At 33.0% G+C, this 17,363-nt stretch overlaps 1 protein-coding gene across 1 annotated transcript in view; it reads right to left on the reverse strand.

Moving 5' to 3' along the window:
• jus (EB domain-containing julius seizure protein) overlaps positions 1–4,659 on the reverse strand; it is a 246,225-nt gene extending 241,566 nt beyond the window's left edge. Inside the window, exon 1 of the mRNA XM_085953442.1 lies at positions 4,446–4,659. The gene's annotated coding sequence lies outside the window, so the exon portion shown is untranslated. The remainder of the gene's footprint in view (positions 1–4,445) is intronic.
• Between the last annotated feature and the right edge of the window lie 12,704 nt (positions 4,660–17,363).

Genomic DNA, 17,363 nt, shown 5'->3' on the forward strand with positions numbered 1-17,363 from the left:
TTTTTTTTATTCAACGAATATAAGTAATTTATTAAAAAATATACCTACATAATTAGAAAACACTTCATAAAAATATATGGTAGGTACTGGATAGGACTCGAACTTGCATCCATCGGATTGTTAAAGCATAGCTGGAATGTTTCAAATATGTTTAAGAATTATTATTAAACGAATATTCATTATTATTAGGTAATTGAAGTGTAGTCATTCCATTATAATATTTTTTAGACTATGTGCTCTTTATACCTAGTAAAAAAACTTATGCCTGGCTGATCTAGGTTCTACACCGTGACAAATAAACACCATTTATCTGAAGGGGATGTATCTTCTTCTTATTGTGCCATCCCCTAGCGGAGGTCGGCCACCATCAAGGCGATCTTATTTTTGTCGTCTGCTACCCGGAACAGTTAAGTGGAGCTGCACTCGTACCAATCCCGGAGGTTCTTAAGCCACGAAATGCGGCGCCGTCCTCTGCTACGCTTCCCATTGATCTTTCCTTGAATGACAAGCTGGGGAATGGTGTATTTTTGTCCTCTCATAATGTGGCCGAGGTACTGTAGTTTCCTGGTTTTGATACTACGTAGAACTTCTCGGTCCTTCCCCATTCGATTGAGAACTTCAACATTTGTCACCCGTTCCGTCCAAGGAATTTTGAGGATGCGTCTATACAGCCACGTCTCGAAAGCTTCGAAGGGGATGTATACGGTCCTTAATATTTTTAAAAAAGTTTTAAAGTTTTTCTTTTCTTTTAAGATGGGAACAGCTATCAACATTAAAAACTCAAATATAGAAGAATTAAAAAAATATATTATTTGAAAACCGTGACAAATGTTCAATTAAAATTGATATATCTAGTAAAATATAGATGAATATGTCATGAACAGTTAGATTACTAAATTCACTAATTATTTATCTGCTTTTTAGTAACACTATAGTACCTAAATGTGTCATATTGGGGGAGTAGAAGAACATTATTTTTACGATTCCCGTTCCATACTGACATAACATCTCTATCCATGAAGCATCTTCACTCTAGGAATCCATTATGCAGTGCAGAAGAGAAGCTACTTTAGGCTAAAAGTGCGCTGAAAGATGAACAACGACGTGACTGACTAACGTCGTACACAAATAACCGTCTAATAGTGGATCCGCTGGACGAGCTTCCTGGAAAACATTTCTACTCAAATAGGTACAGCGTGTGTATGAATTAAATTCAGTGTGGGCATTTCAGGTATGCTTATTTGAATAATTAGGTCTTGGAAGAGTCCCACTTTGCGAGTGTGGTAAAATTTAGACCAAGGAGCACATCTAATGTAACATGTATGCATTTCCAAGAAGTTTTAGCTTATACACCGGGCCAAACTGGAAGCTATTGCCATGTCGGTTCTACTGTGACCTACTATATGAGTAGTTCTGTGATTTTATTTTCTAAGAACTTTTTTTTACTATCATTATATAATATTATATACCTATATATATACTACGTATGTATTTACATACATGTATTTTAGGGTCAGAGGTTCAATCAGAGGCTGCACTATCTTAAGGGTTCGTAGGGACTATCCCCGCATCGTTATAATGTCAAAAATACACGTCCGATATTTTTATCATTGTCATAATATACCTACTTAATTACATTTAATTTATTATATCCATTTAAACCCGTCGCAATTTTATAGAGATATTTATTATTATTATACTTGTTATCAACTTGATTGTAAATATGTAATACCATAATAATGATGACGGGGTATTGAAGTTAATTAATTAACACATAATATGTACAAATTAAGAAAGACATGTCATGTATTTTTCACTGACCAATCAATCCAACCCATCGCCTCCGTACAAAATCTCGTTCTACAAAGTATGTGAATGCGTTAGTATACGCATACTGGGGAGCGAATTAAAATAACCTCATGGTGAGTAAAACGCTCGCTGTATGTCGTTGTTCAAAACTGAAACGGTAAGTCTATGATAATTATTATTATTAATTGTTAACGTTTTAGGTACGCTTTTTAGATGTGATTAAGTAACGACTCATGTAATCATATTATTTATTCTGAAAACTTACTCATTTTCTCATGATTACAATCATATTATTATAAGTAGCTTGGTACATAATGTATAATATAATAAAGTAGGTAGGTATGTTTATTTAATAATTAATGGCTAAGCCTCACCACCTAGAAAGTCGTCGAACCGCCACTGCCTACAATAGAAAAGAGTTTGATATAAACCTCGTAAATGGGTAGTCGTACTATATATTATGTCTTAAAAAAAGGTAATCGCTGGATAAAACTAGTCATTCAGTGGTGTACGCATAACATATAGGCCTAGAAGTCACTGGATTGGCGATGTAGTTCGCAATAAATAGGATCAAAATGTATAAAATTAACATAGATAGGTCATAATTCGGCAAAGAAATTAATACAGGTTGACTATGATGATCACAAAAATGCATTTGACTTACGTGTATTAATACTTTTATGAATAAAGATAATGAGAATAATAAATAATAATAACATACAATAATGAATAAAAATATTATAAAACAGTACAAAATTTAAATTGCTTTTATGAAGCGTATCTAATAATAACAAAAATAAAACAGTATACTTCTTATATGATAAACATTGATAACAATATCGCACCCGTATCAAATTTATAAAAGAAGCACGTGTTAAAGAGAAAATTTAAAGCACTTCCAAAAAATTATTACCCCCAGGGATTCAAATCACAATTTTATTTACGAATATTAAACGAAAACAGGCGTTCAATATTGTTATTCGGTGTCCGTATGGTTTATTTAAAATTTTACGAATCAGGAAAACCATTTAAGTACAATTTGTATTTAGAAACATTCGCATTTTATTCAGTCTATAACAAATTACAAAAAATCACTGATTACAATATGTAGATAGTGAAGACATTTAGAGGAGCTAATTTAAAATTAATGATGTGTACTTTTTAAAAATCATTAATTAGCTTATCTGTTATGGAAAATAAACAAATTAGCATACATTACGCAATGTTTTGTTTTGAAAAGTAACTAATTTATGCTATATTATGTATATTAAATAATAATCAGTTATAGTCTATATATAGATGATGCTAAGTTATATTAATTATTATTTAAATCACTTTATGCAATCTCAAACTGCATTGTCAATTGTCCATTTTTTATATAAAACATGATATTTAGATAATTCTAAATATCCCACACGTCATGTATACAAAATTAATCGAAACTGGGTTACCTTACCGAGCGTAGTTAGCAGTTTTGAAGCAGGGTTTACTTTATTACTTTAGGTTTAAGCCAACTCATTCGCTGCTGACTAAATAATGATTTTTTAATTACCAACATTAAATGCACGTTAATTACATCGATCGGCCGCCTGGTAATTACGCGCCGGGTGCGTCTTTAGCGTCCAAAGTATTAAATAAAGAGACACAACGCACACCGACTGTCCTCAAATATTGAATGCGCATTATGTTTACGTGACAAACTTAAATGCATAATATTATGAAACAGATATAATTATTGAAAATAACTATTTATTTAATACGTGTTTAAGTTTATCCCATATTTTTCCACATTAAAGATCTATACCCCTCTACATCCCACTAGGGTAAGCCAGTTCCCATTAATTTTCTGTACTTACTCTAATCCCACAGAAACATGCGAGCACTATCGTAATGATTTAACACATACTCATTGTCTATTATAAAGCAATTACTTATTACTTAATATTACTTAAGCGCTTATGTGGTACTTGGATATTATGTTAAGTGCACGTAGGTGATTAAAAATATTTTTCTATATAAAAGTTAGACAATCGTTTAGTAAGGAATAAAAATAGTTAATTAAATTATTAGCAAGTAAGCAAGTAAGTTACAACAAAAAATCTTGCATTTATCCGTGACTTCGGTTAGTAATTATTAAGGTAATTTATACCTACTTTGATTTAAAAATTCATAAGTCGATTTCCAATAATAACTGAATTGAGAGAGCCCTTCAGCGAGTATGGTAAGAGCCGTTATTTAAAAGTTGTCGCAATTAGATAAGATGCCTACAGCATTGTGGTCGATGTGCGTGGCCGCGAATCCTGCTGGGTGTCATATTAAAAAAAAGATTTTTTCTATTAGTTATATATTTTCTTAGAAGTGTTTTCAAATTATGTATGTTCAATAAAAAGAATGTTACACTCTTACATCTTATGAATTATTTGTTGAATAAACATATAGTTTATTACATCTCAGTAAAAGAATTCGGGATTCGGGAATTCGAACAAGCGGGACAGGAACCACCATATTCCGGCCAATCTATTTTACTAATAAATTTAGCAACCACAAAATTTTGTAAACTTTCAATCAAAGTAGATACTTGAATTAATTTCTAGACTGTTATATGATCTAAAAAAATATATTTTAAAGTTACTTACTAATATTTTTCTCACAATTTCCGAACGATGACGTGTCGGCCTATAATCTCATGAGTCCCGAGTTCAAATCGCGAAATTAATACATAATTAAAATGATCATATTATTGAGTTAACACTGATGTAAAGAGCAAAGAAACGTTTTCATCTTTGACGATGACGCAGTTATAATTGATTAATAATTACAACTTTATATTTTAAAATGTACTTTTATACTGATTTAATTTATTTTGAAACCGTAATCGTAACCTCGCAACGCCGATTTAATGAGCAACATTTTTGTTTGATTTTTTAAAAAAATATACTTAAATAGATTTACTCTTAATGTAAGGGAAATCTTTTTTTATGCTAATAAATTTCGTTTTTATTTCAAGTATATTTTCAGATTTTCAGTATTATTACTGTGTAATGTTTATAAAGGCTATTGTTATTTGGACAAGAGTCAAAAATGTACTAGTCAGCTTTTGTTCTAACGCGAAATAAGCGGCTCAGTGAATGCAAAAAGATTGAGATGAATTTATGCAAATCGTCCCTCTCGTAATTTTTCTTTTTTTCCTCTCCGAAAAATTTCAACGAATTTCCTTTTAAACGGGAAATACTGGGTTATAAAATGTTTGCTTTATGTGAAGTTACAACAAAATAAATGTAGTTACTGTACATTGCAGAGCGGAAATTAAAGCATTGCTCGTGCGAATAGTGGGTTCGTCATCATAGCTTACTTATATTATATGTATTTTCAATCGATATGTATATTATATATTTTTGTAGTTATATGGTACCGGATCAAGTCCTGCCATTGTCTTACAGATAGTTGGTAAGCCTAAGTAGCGTAAGCGTAAGCCAACGATCAATGGATTGGTGACAGGTCAATCACAGAGTAAAGTAAAATATTATGTAATATTTCAACAGTAAAATTTACGATTAATGAAAATAAAATAGTTACACCGTGACTTTATAGGGTATTTAAAATATACAAAAATGTTGCCAAGTTTTAAAATGCGGTGGGAATTATTGATAGCTTCATTGGATGTTTTTCAATAAATTAAACAATTATCAATAATCTCATTCACTTTCTAATCAATGTTAGATGAACGCTTCTTTTTACTGTACCTAATCTCTCTTTTCGGCCATTAGTCTTTTCTTGCGACATATTTCTTATAAACTCGATCTTTTCATCGTTATCGGTCGCTCTTTTAATATCTCTAAAATAGCTACCACTATAAATGATCTATTTATCGATAAATATGGTCCACCCTCTCCATTTCGAGGTCTTGTTGGATTAAAAGCTGAGTGATGCAAGCAATACTATCATCATAGCCACGATAGTTTAGATTTTAAGAAGAATTATTAACCTGCATATAATAATAATTATAGTTTTGTTATTGTAACTAACATAATTGAAATAAAGTGTGAGCACTGGAAACAAACTATTTATTGTAACCATTATTTATATGCCTTTTGTCAATAAAATATCTAACTTCTAATATAAATAATTGTGTGCAATGTCCTGGGACGTATTGAAAAAAGCAAGCGCTGAATTGGGCTTTAGCAATAATGAATTCAAGGCGATGTCAATGATTGTCAATAAAACTCACAAGTTTTTCTTACCGAGAGGCTGAGCTATTTTAAAAGAGTGGGCGATATCGTATACCACGGATCAGGGCTTAAATTAGGCGCATAATTGCAATGTCCAAGAACTCTATGAGTCGTCTCGTTAAGATTTGAAAAATTCTTAACATAAAAAAATACTTATAAGTTTTATTAAAATGATGTAATTTTAATCTTATTATACGGTCAAATGTCTCTATACTGGAAGGGTTTTGCATTAAAGAACATCTCTCGACCAACTGCTAGAGATGTATTATTTAATTTTCCGGGACATCGTTAGAATATATACGAGAAGCCTAAAGAAGGGTGTGTTCATCGGTGACATCGAATGGATCATGGGGGAATTCGCCTTCCAGATAGAGCAAAATCATCAAGAAGGCGACTGAATTAACATTGACTGAAGCAATAAGATCAACCCAAGATCATTATAGAAGGAAAACAGATTTGTTGCGCCAATTGTGAGCAATTGTCATCCTTACTTCCCACCTCCCTCAAATCTCAGTATTATTGTCACAAGACCAAGTAAGTGACCGGCAGTCACAGGTCATGATAGTAACAAATTACATGGAGTGCCTTCAAGACAGCCGTTGCGCGTAGTCAGATCAAGCGAACAAACGAGTGCGTGTTGCCGCATTGCGTAATACAGTCTGATTCAGAAGTTGTTCGTGGGCCACGGCCAGGTCAACTTGACATAGTGTGACCGTCGTACAAGCGATACTTCTGAATACCTGCCAAGCCGTGATACCGGGTCTCATCATTCATACAACCTATCATCATCATTCATTAACCTCACCTATCATCTATAAACAGTGTACCGTCAAGTGCCGCGCACCGGGTAACCCAAACAAACAATACCGCGTGAGTGACAGTGCAACCAGACCACGGAGCCATCATTAACATCACAAAAGGTCAATGTCTGGCATTCTGTTAAATCGCCCCCACTCCTAGATCCAGAATCCACATTATCCTTAAAATTATACAGTCCACTGCTAAAAGCGCCACCACAGATTATTGGCAGCCCCTATTTCAGTGATCACCATTATCAGCAATGAAGCAAAGGATATGAAGAGATATTACCAAATAACAATATTGACATAAAGCTCTACGGGGTTTATATAATCGGACCAAAACCTCAAATACTCATATATTCATACATTCAACGGAAAACTTACATCTGTCCCAATTTCCGTTACCTAGTTTAATTCTAGCCGCCTATCTTCACCCAGTATTCGAAGCTAAAAAAAAGTGGAATGCTTAAATTGAAATAAAAAGAAACTGTAATTTCGCCAACTCGTTTAGACAATTCTTGCATAAGTGCTCTTGAATAAAAAATACGGCAAACATTATCATGAAATGACAGTCAAATTCCTACTGCAGTGTAGGAAGTAACATGTTCAAAATTTGCATATCGTATAAGTCGTTTCCAAGAGCAAAAAAAATAATACATAAAAATGTTCACTATATTTGAACAATGAACGTTACTTTATTTTTTATTATAATCTATGTAGGCAGGGGGAGTAGAAGGAGCATTATCCCGGGCCTCTCCATTTAAGTGGGATTAATTTTTCTCTTTGGAGCTTTCATTTTGCATTTTGTTTGCAATGCAAGAGGTTTGATTATTGCGTTTTGATTTTTTTAACTGTGTCTGTGTTTCCACTGAAAATTATAATGAGCCAATACTGCCCAGATTAGGCGTACTTTTGATTATTCATAAATAATCAATAAATTTTACTAATGCGACATCATATTATGAATAATTTTTGTATCTTAATAAATAATGTTAAATACCCCATGAACACAAAATAGCAATTTATAGTTTCTTTATCACAGATTTGAATTTTGATAGAAGGGAGTTTAAAAAACACCGGTTACCTAGGGCGTCCAGTTTTCTCTGTATATACAAGATATTAAGTATGTCTAAATAGAAATAAATGTGTCTACATGTGTGTGTAGATATTATAAAGCTATTTACCTTGTTTTGTATTTTCTTATCGCAAATTCTAAGCGATAAATAATTACAAGATAAAAATAACTTTTTATATACAACGTTTTTAAATTTTCTGTTGAATTATTATGCTCAATATGCTCAAACGTGTACTTGATATGAAGTAAATAAAAAACAATCCAATAAATATAGAAATACTGAAACGTCACTTTGATTTCCATAGTAGCGCACGTATATATTAATAATTTAGTTGCTAGGACGACCCAGTTAGCAACCAATAATAGTGGATTGGAATACGGATTTCTTCCAAAATAACTTTTCATGCAAAACAGAATTAACTGAAAATGAATTCAATTCTACTTAAAGATGGCTAAAAGTATCAAAAGAATGCATTGGCATCGTGTTCTGATATATTCTAAAAGTTTCAAATGTCTAGCTAGTCGAAAAGTTAGTTAAAAATCGATTGCAAGATTTGTACCGGATAAACAACCACCGGAAAAATAAGAATATGAGCTAATAAAAACGTTGTAAAATAGCGATCAAATCGAACGACATATTTGTATCCTGGTCCAATCGTATCATATTACCAACGGCATTAACATCGAGCCAAATAGAGAGGTTGAGTAGGGAAGAGAATCTTTTTCTGCCCACGAAGCTGCTGTTTCTGAAGTATGTATAATTATAACTAGGTAGGAATTAATTATAGACATTTAACATAACATCAATCTGTCATACTTTTGATGGATAATTGGTATATTGGATATGTTTTAAATCACTACGACAACTAACGATAGTACACTATTATAGATGCTACTAATTAAACAAGTCGTTAATGAGAATTTAAGAAATTATCGAGCAGTAATTGATTTTTATTTTTATATGAAAATTCAGGATATCACCTGACCATTGTCAATGGATATAACAAGCAAGAAGAGCTCTATTTTTTAAGAAAAAATATCGATTAACGATCCATTTATAACTTAATATTATGTTATCCAGGACTTTCAAATTCCGCCAAGGAAATGCATTCAACTTTGGGATTAACTCACTTACCCTTACTTGACAGTGAAAGAAATAAGTTTTTTATAAGATTTTTTCTAATTTTAATGTATACAATGTTTTTTTAGTTAGCTATGTGCTTTCAATAATTGAAATATAACATTATTAAATCTTGTGCATTTTCAGTATAAACGTATAATAAATAAGAATAAATATATTATTTATAACATTCATAATTTGGAATAATTATAAAATATTCCATATAAATCAAGTTTTCACTGATAATGAACGTATAAACAATCAATTTGTTTACATTATATTGGTTTATTTATGTTAACTTTCTAATCTTTAAAAACATATCATTATTTAAATTAACTTGTAAAGTAATAAAAACATTCAAATGTCAAAGATTATCATCAAACGCAACGATTGCAAATTTAATAATAATAACTATGGGTCAATGTTGAAGATATATTATAGTCTTTTAAATTTCGTAATAAATAAATATAATCTATATCAGTGATACCCAACATATTTGGCGAAACCAATGAAACATTTTGTAAAATCTCGCGGAACTTCTTCCTGGTATTAAATTGGGAATACAATATATACGTAAAACCGTGTCCACAAAAATTTACAACGTACAAAGTACACATTTACGTATGCAGTTCACCGTATCACCACACTTCACCGTGAAATGTTGTATCGGAAATATATTATGGTCGTATATTAAAGACCGTCCAACCTCTTTGGATCGTATAGTACTGAGATAAAATTCATGTCTAAATAAAACACGGTTCTTGACAGTTCACGGGAAGTCAGTGGCAAAGAAATTTTAAAAAGGTTAGGTTAGGTTGGGTTAGGTTTTCATTCTTGAATTCACGAATTTTCATTTCAATTCAATTTGTGGACATATTGTGGACATTACAAATTATAAGTTTAAGATGTTCACACCACGACATGAAACATTGTTATAAATAAAAAGGTAATAAAAACGATAAAAATTAAAATATTAAAAGATAACATAATATAAACATACAAAAGCAGTGAAAATACAATTATACATCTATATAAGTTCAAAGAAGTACACCGAGTTTTCTAAGGAGACCCTATTTTAAGAATTTATAGAATAGCGTCCATCTCACTCACCCTCACGCAAGTGGAATATATCAACACCCGAAGCAACTTGGTTGAACATAGTTATCGCCCTCCCAATTGGCATTACCAGTGGCAGGTTGGTTCTGCACCTTGTGAGAATAAACAACTGATGCTCCCTATTTCTAAGATAGTTATCACGGAGACACAGGTCAACACTGCCCAGAATGGGAGAGTTCTCATTTATACCTCGTATAAGTCAAAAAAATACGCAGCTAAATAAAGTTCTCTTCTAATTTGCAAACTGCAGTATGTAAGCATACCTAAGAGAAAGTCAGTTGGATAAAGCAACGTATAGTATCCATGCAACCTCAAGTAAAGGAGTCTCAAAAATTTCTTCTGAACCCTATCCACCATAAGGCCACACTTCAACTGCTGCCAATGATGCAAACCCGGCCATGAAAATTGAATTAATGTTCATATTGAATCTAATAAAATTAGAGACCGTATAGTATACGGTCATCTCTTTCCAATAGAAAGCTCACGGCAAACTGTGCTACGGTGAAATGTTTTACGTACAATTTACATATAACCACGTAAAACAATATGACGTGACCTTAGTTAATTGCCGTCTTTAAACAGACTTTTTATTTTAAACGGATACTTTTAAGGTTAGAGTCGGTGAGTCCGATACATTAGAACTTGGAAGGAGAATGGTTTATATTTCAAAGATCAAGACAGACAGCGTGCAATTTACATTACTTATTCTATAATTGACAAAATTAAAACAAAGCGGTCCCCGCCTGACAAGGGGCGAGCTCCCTACTTCCGTTATCTGTAATAATTCTGGTGTCAAGCGCCGGTGTCACCTTTTAGGAAATTGCGCACTGGAAAAGTAGTCACGTAAAGGTACTTATCTATATTATCATTTTATAGCTAATAAAATAAAGAGTATGGAACAAATCAATTATAATTGTTTATATCCAATAACAATAGTAGATTCCATCAAAGATTCCGTTTGACCAAGCACATTGACACAGTGACGTCTTTAGGTAAAGTGCCGCCCTAAAGCAGAATAAAATAATGCAACCCCTTCCATTAATATTCTAAAATTGTACGGGTAATTTAGTTAATACTGCATATCGAAGGGTTACCAGAGTAAACGTTTTATAACTTTGCACTCTTTACTATACTGATAAGCCTCTTTGCGTAATTACCTCGCATAAAATTAGATCAAATGATATTTACTTGTATTAATATTATAATATATTATTTACTAATAAATAAAAAGACAAACAATACATGTAAAAAAATATATTTTTAGAATATTTTAAATCATTTTCATCCTAGAGCTGGAGTGCAAAGTTATGAAGCATATACTATATCAGGGAGCTCTGAGTGTGGACATTGGCGACTAAAGTAGAAAGCCGATACATTCACAACGACTGGTCCTACTTTTTCCGCCCCTCTCGTTGTTGTCTATGGATGACCTGTCATTGTTCTATAGAGTGCTCATACTGACGCGTCTGTCATGTTCACACAGGGAATGGTTTGATTTGAATAGATAAGTTACATGATAAATAATACACTAGCATTAACACACCTTCTACAAATGTAATGCATAGATCAATGCAACATATTTTTTGGAAATCGATATTACCAACGGTTTTTGTGTGAAATAGTAGTCTGACTTTGACCTGGTGATGAATAACAGGAATGTATATTATTTATAAATAACACTGATAGTTAATATATTTTGATTTGAGATTTTTGTATAATTCAATTTGAAACGAGAAAGGGCGAATCAATATGTCAAGCAATCTGGGATCTGATTTTGACAGCTAAACAGTGGACCGCTCGTTGCTTGTGCAAAAAGATATGCTCAGGCTTTATTAATCTAAAGACGGTGCTGGTGTGGAGTAACAGGCAACCGATCGCGAGTGTGAAAGAATATGAGATAAAATTAAACACGACGTGTCAAGAATGTCACACGTCAAATACTGACAACTGCTCTCGGTGAATGCATTGACGCTCATTCAATATTGGTGTATTGAAGGTTGCAACACACACTATTGCACGTCTATAATGTTTGGTTCATTTTCGTAGGACACTCACACATTCAAAAACCTGCTTCAAAATGTAATGTATTGGGGAATAGACTATCGGAATGATATTTATTAATCTATTCTGTGATATGAACTATGTATCATCATCGGCCGGGGTCAATCCACTGCTAGATGAAGGCCTCCCCAAGCTTCTTTCAACTCTCTCGGTCCTGTGTCATTCGCTGCAACGTATTTCCGCCGAACTTTACCAGTTCGTCAATCCAGCGGCTTTTAGGGCGACCCTGTGGCCGTTTCGTGCCCCTTGGGTACCACTGGATGAAGGCGTTTGTCCAGCGGCCGTCCTTTTGGCGAGCAATGTGCCCCGCCCATCTCCATTTCAGCGGTTTGGCAACATACACATACAGGGATTTTATAAGAAATTAATACATTCGCCTAGTATGAAAATATCTTTATTCATTATTTAAATTTAGTAAAAATGCGAAAATTCTAAAAGAAATTACCATGGTAACTATTAAACAATAATCAAAAACGAATTGTCTTTAATTGATTATAAAGCAATATATACCTACATAAGTTTATGAGTGCCTAATACATTTTTTCCAGTGCATCGATAATATTTGAAAAATAGAACATTATGATGATTTTATATTTTGTTCACAAACAATCTACCTTATCTATATTATGAAACCCTAATACATTTTTTTAAAATATGGAATATCAATATTATTTTTAGCGTAGTAATAAATAGGTGAAAATTGTAGAAGGCATTGTCATTTCTTCATAAACAATCTACCTGCAGGATCTTATGCGAGCTTAATACATTTTTTTTTTAAATGCGATATTATATTATTTTAAGCTAGGTGAAAACTCTAAAAGAAATTTTTATTTTTTAAAAACAATCTACCCGCAAGGTTATATGCGAGCCTGATACATTTTTTTCAAAATATGCGATACGAATATTATTTTAAGCTGGGTGAAAATTTTAGAAGACATTGCCATTTTTTTAAAAACAATCTACCTGCAGGGTTCTATGCGAGCCTGATACATTTTTTTCAAAATATGCGATATGAATATTATTTTAAGCGAAGTAATAAATAGGTGAAAATTGTAGAAGGCATTGTCATTTCTTCATAAACCATCTACCTGCAGGATCTTATGAGAGCCTAATACATTTTTTTCAAAATATGCGATATGAATATTATTTTAAGCTAGGTGTAAATTCTAGAAGACATTACCATTTTTTTAAAACAATCTACCTGCAGGGTTCTATGCGAGCTTGATACATTTTTTTCAAAATATGCGATATGAATATTATTTTAAGCGAAGTAATAAATAGGTGAAAATTGTAGAAGGCATTGTCATTTCTTCATAAACCATCTACCTGCAGGATCTTATGAGAGCCTAATACATTTTTTTCAAAATATGCTATATGAATATTATTTTAAGCGAGGTGAAAATTCTAGAAGACATTGCTATTTTTTTAAAACAATCTACCTGCAGGGTTCTATGAGAGCCTGATAGATTTTTTTTCAAAATATGCGATATGAATATTATTTTAAGTTAGGTGAAAATTCTAGAAGGCATTGCCATTTTTTCATAAACAATCTACCTGCAGGGTTCTATGAGAGCCTGATACATTTTTTAAAAATATGCAATATAAATATTATATTAAGCTTGGTGAAAATTTTAGAAGGCATTGCCATTTTTTTATAAAAAATCTACCTGCAGGGTCTTATGAGAGCCTAATACATTTTTTTAAAATAATATATTGTATGCAATATCAATATTTTAAGCTTAGAATTAAAAGCAATTTTAGAAAGCATTGCCATTACCATGATAGTTTTTAAATAATAATAAAAAACTATTTTCATTAATTGATTATAATATAATATGCCAATATACACCTACCTGCAATGGTTTTATGAGTGCCTAACACATTTTCCATTGTATAATTATTATTATAAGAATGACGTGAATATTCGAAAAGTGGATTGACTGCATCATGATACTTTTGTATTTCACAAACCGTCTACCTTACGTCCTTCTATAATCTATACCCATAATACCAGGTACCCTAAATCAATGATGTATTTTGTGATTTTGTCTGCACGCAAAAAAACATTGTTATACTAATATACTATTATCTCATATTGTATTATAAGAAAACGGAAGAGAGCAATAAATCTAAAGTGCTTTCTTCAATAAAAACTTTTATATTTTATTATTAGACACATGGGTTGTCAGATATGCATTGTTGGGAAAAAATATACCTACCTAGCTCGATGCATTTCCAAGAACAAAATTTTAACTTGGCTAATTGTGGCACCCATTTTTCGTATCAACATATTATTATTATGTAGGAACAATAATCAGGGGTTTTCAACCAGTAAAATCATTGTTTAATAGAAAGATAATTATATTATTATTTTTTCAAAATATTTTGAACCGGAACGCCATATGAAATATTCTGATGAAGCTCGAGAATTTTACGAGACATCTTGCTATCTTCTAGGATTCCACGAGAAGGAACGGTATATTCGAGGATTCCACGAGACGGAACGGTATTCTCGAGAAATTCACGAACCGGAACGGCGCTCCAGGGCGTTATGCCCCATTCCGAGCGCTGATCGGAAACAGATGGTCGTATAGCATTGAGATTAGATTAATGTATAAATAAAACACTAATAACTAAAAAAATAGGTAAGTAATAAAAATCACCAGTAGAGAGAAGAAAATAGGTAAGTAAATGAGATATACAATCATACTGTATAATATTATATTTATCTAGAATTGTGAATGATTCAAAAGTAGGTTAGTAAGTAGGTGCTCGTATGTATCAAATATCTATTAATGACAACGTTGTTACTTGTAACCAGATATTGCATGTCAACAAATATTGTCAAGTGTATGTTGATTGTTAAATCTGATTATCTACCATTACAGTCTGCTAACAATCGTGGCATTTCCAACATACATTCAACTTATTTCATGGTGAAATGCTCCACGAACAACGCGTAATTTTTTTATCTCAATGCTATACGGCCATTTTTCCCAATGCAACAGTTCACGGTGATCTGCATACGTATAATGCACGTGCCACCATAAGTCAGTGGCGAAGGGTCGAGGTAGGCTGTTAAGATCTACCATAAATAGTGCACACTAAACTTTGTACTTCATACGTATTTGTTTTTATTGAAATAATACTACAATTAATTACAAATGGTGTTGGTTAGTTATTAAAACTTAATTAAACCCTTTGAATCCAAGCCATAATTAATAACGGTCAAAAGAAAGTCTATCTATAAAATATATAAAATGATGCAATTAAATCATACATAACTTTGGATATTTTACTGATAGAATAATATTTTTTTATCTATTATAGTTTGGTTAGGCAGGACTTATGAATTTAAAAATATGAACCATCAACATGTGTAATAATATTATGTATTCTTAATCCAACGAAAACAAATAAGTACGAATGAAAAAGTGTGCATAATTCTTTCGGATCGCCCAAATTATACCAAAACTATTATGGTTTGGTTTAGGCAGAGTTTAATTAATTTTTAAAAACTAACCAATACCATCTGTAAATTATTGTAGTCTTAGTTCAATAAAATCATATACGTATGACTAACAAAGTTTAATGTGCACTATTTATGGCTGGAGCAACATTCAACTCGATGCGAAATGTCTGGGACTCACGATTGTACTCGGTCAAAACCAAATGCCGCCTATTCGACGCTTGCATTCTGACGGTGCTGTTTACGGTAGCGAATCATGGCACCTTACGAAGGCTCAGAGCAACCGTATACTGAGCTTCGAAAACAGATGTTTGCGACGAATACTGGGTGTGCAGTGGTATGACTTTAGGAGCAACGAGGAGATAAGAGAACGTACCAAGCAGCCTCTCATCACGCTGAAAGTGAAGAGGCGACGTTGGACCTGGCTCGCCCACGTGCTGCGGATGCCAGAAGAGAACTTTAACCTGGCTTGCCTGTTCTTCAAGCCGACCAGATTCCGGCGTCCTGGAAGGCCGCTAAATACAATCTACAGAGTGTATACGGCGGAGCTAGGGATGCTGGTTTGACCTGGAACAAAACAAGAAGACTGGCGAGCGACAGGGATTCTTGGAGGCGCCGCGTGGTGTCCATATGCTCCAGTTAAGGGGCGGATATGGGCAAAGAAGAAGAAGAAGAAGATTTATGGCAGATTATAACAGCCTACCTTCCCCTTTGCTACTGCCATCAGCGGCCTTGACAGTGTCGCTCTTACGCAGACTTGGAATACTGCCCTCTTTCGTTTTATGTTTTTTTTGTCGGTTCAATTGTATAAGATTCATCCGGCGGTGCAGGTGACTCATTTAGGTGATGGTATCATTACTTCCAAAGCACCATTCCAAAGTGATTTCGCCATGGCTGCAATACCAGAAGAAATAATGTCATTCCTCTACCTAGCAATTTATTTTAGGCTATTATAATCTTAAACATTCTAATGCAACAACAAAATTTATAATATATCTCTCTCAACACCCCCCAAACATGAAAATTATCAGGATGATTTTAAACATTGAAATTGAAAGCTAATAAACTATACCTTTGGGCTTAGACAAATAAAAACACGGCAAAAAAATGATTTGTAATAATTCTCCGGCACCCTTTTTAGAAAAATTTCTTAGATCTTAATTTCTAACACAACAATTTCGATACACTAATGTCAGGTTTTTTTAGAAACCCAATTTGAAAAACGTTAATGTAGTGTTTCACACTGCCTTTAATCTTAGCGGTAGGTAGGGGGCCCGCTAAATATCCTAGCCTGAGGGCCCGTTTCAGGATGTGGGGACCATGGTATAGGTACACCGAGTGCAATAGACAAAAGCTCGATAAACGAGAAATTAGGCTGTGAAGAAGAAAAAGAGCCTATGGGACTAATTGACATTCTCCTCCTTGGGCCCCCCAATATAAAATCCTGGGTGCGCCAGCTAATATCCATTTCTCGTAAAAACAAAAATCTGTTACAATAGAACTTCTACTCTGTAGATGCCCATATTATGATTCGTTTAGGATCGAACATCGTGATGTAATGAATATTTAAGCTATCTTTTGGTTGATGACTACCAGAAGTCGATTTCGGTATATTCACCAAAGGGGAGTCAATGCACTAAATGTTAGAATGTTAATACATACAAAGAAAAACTATAAAAATCTA

The sequence above is a fragment of the Rhyacophila brunnea genome, unplaced genomic scaffold (assembly GCF_057557595.1).
Source record: "Rhyacophila brunnea isolate RB1 unplaced genomic scaffold, BYU_Rbru_1.0 scaffold_10, whole genome shotgun sequence".
In the NCBI taxonomy this organism is placed as follows: Eukaryota; Metazoa; Arthropoda; class Insecta; order Trichoptera; family Rhyacophilidae; genus Rhyacophila; species Rhyacophila brunnea.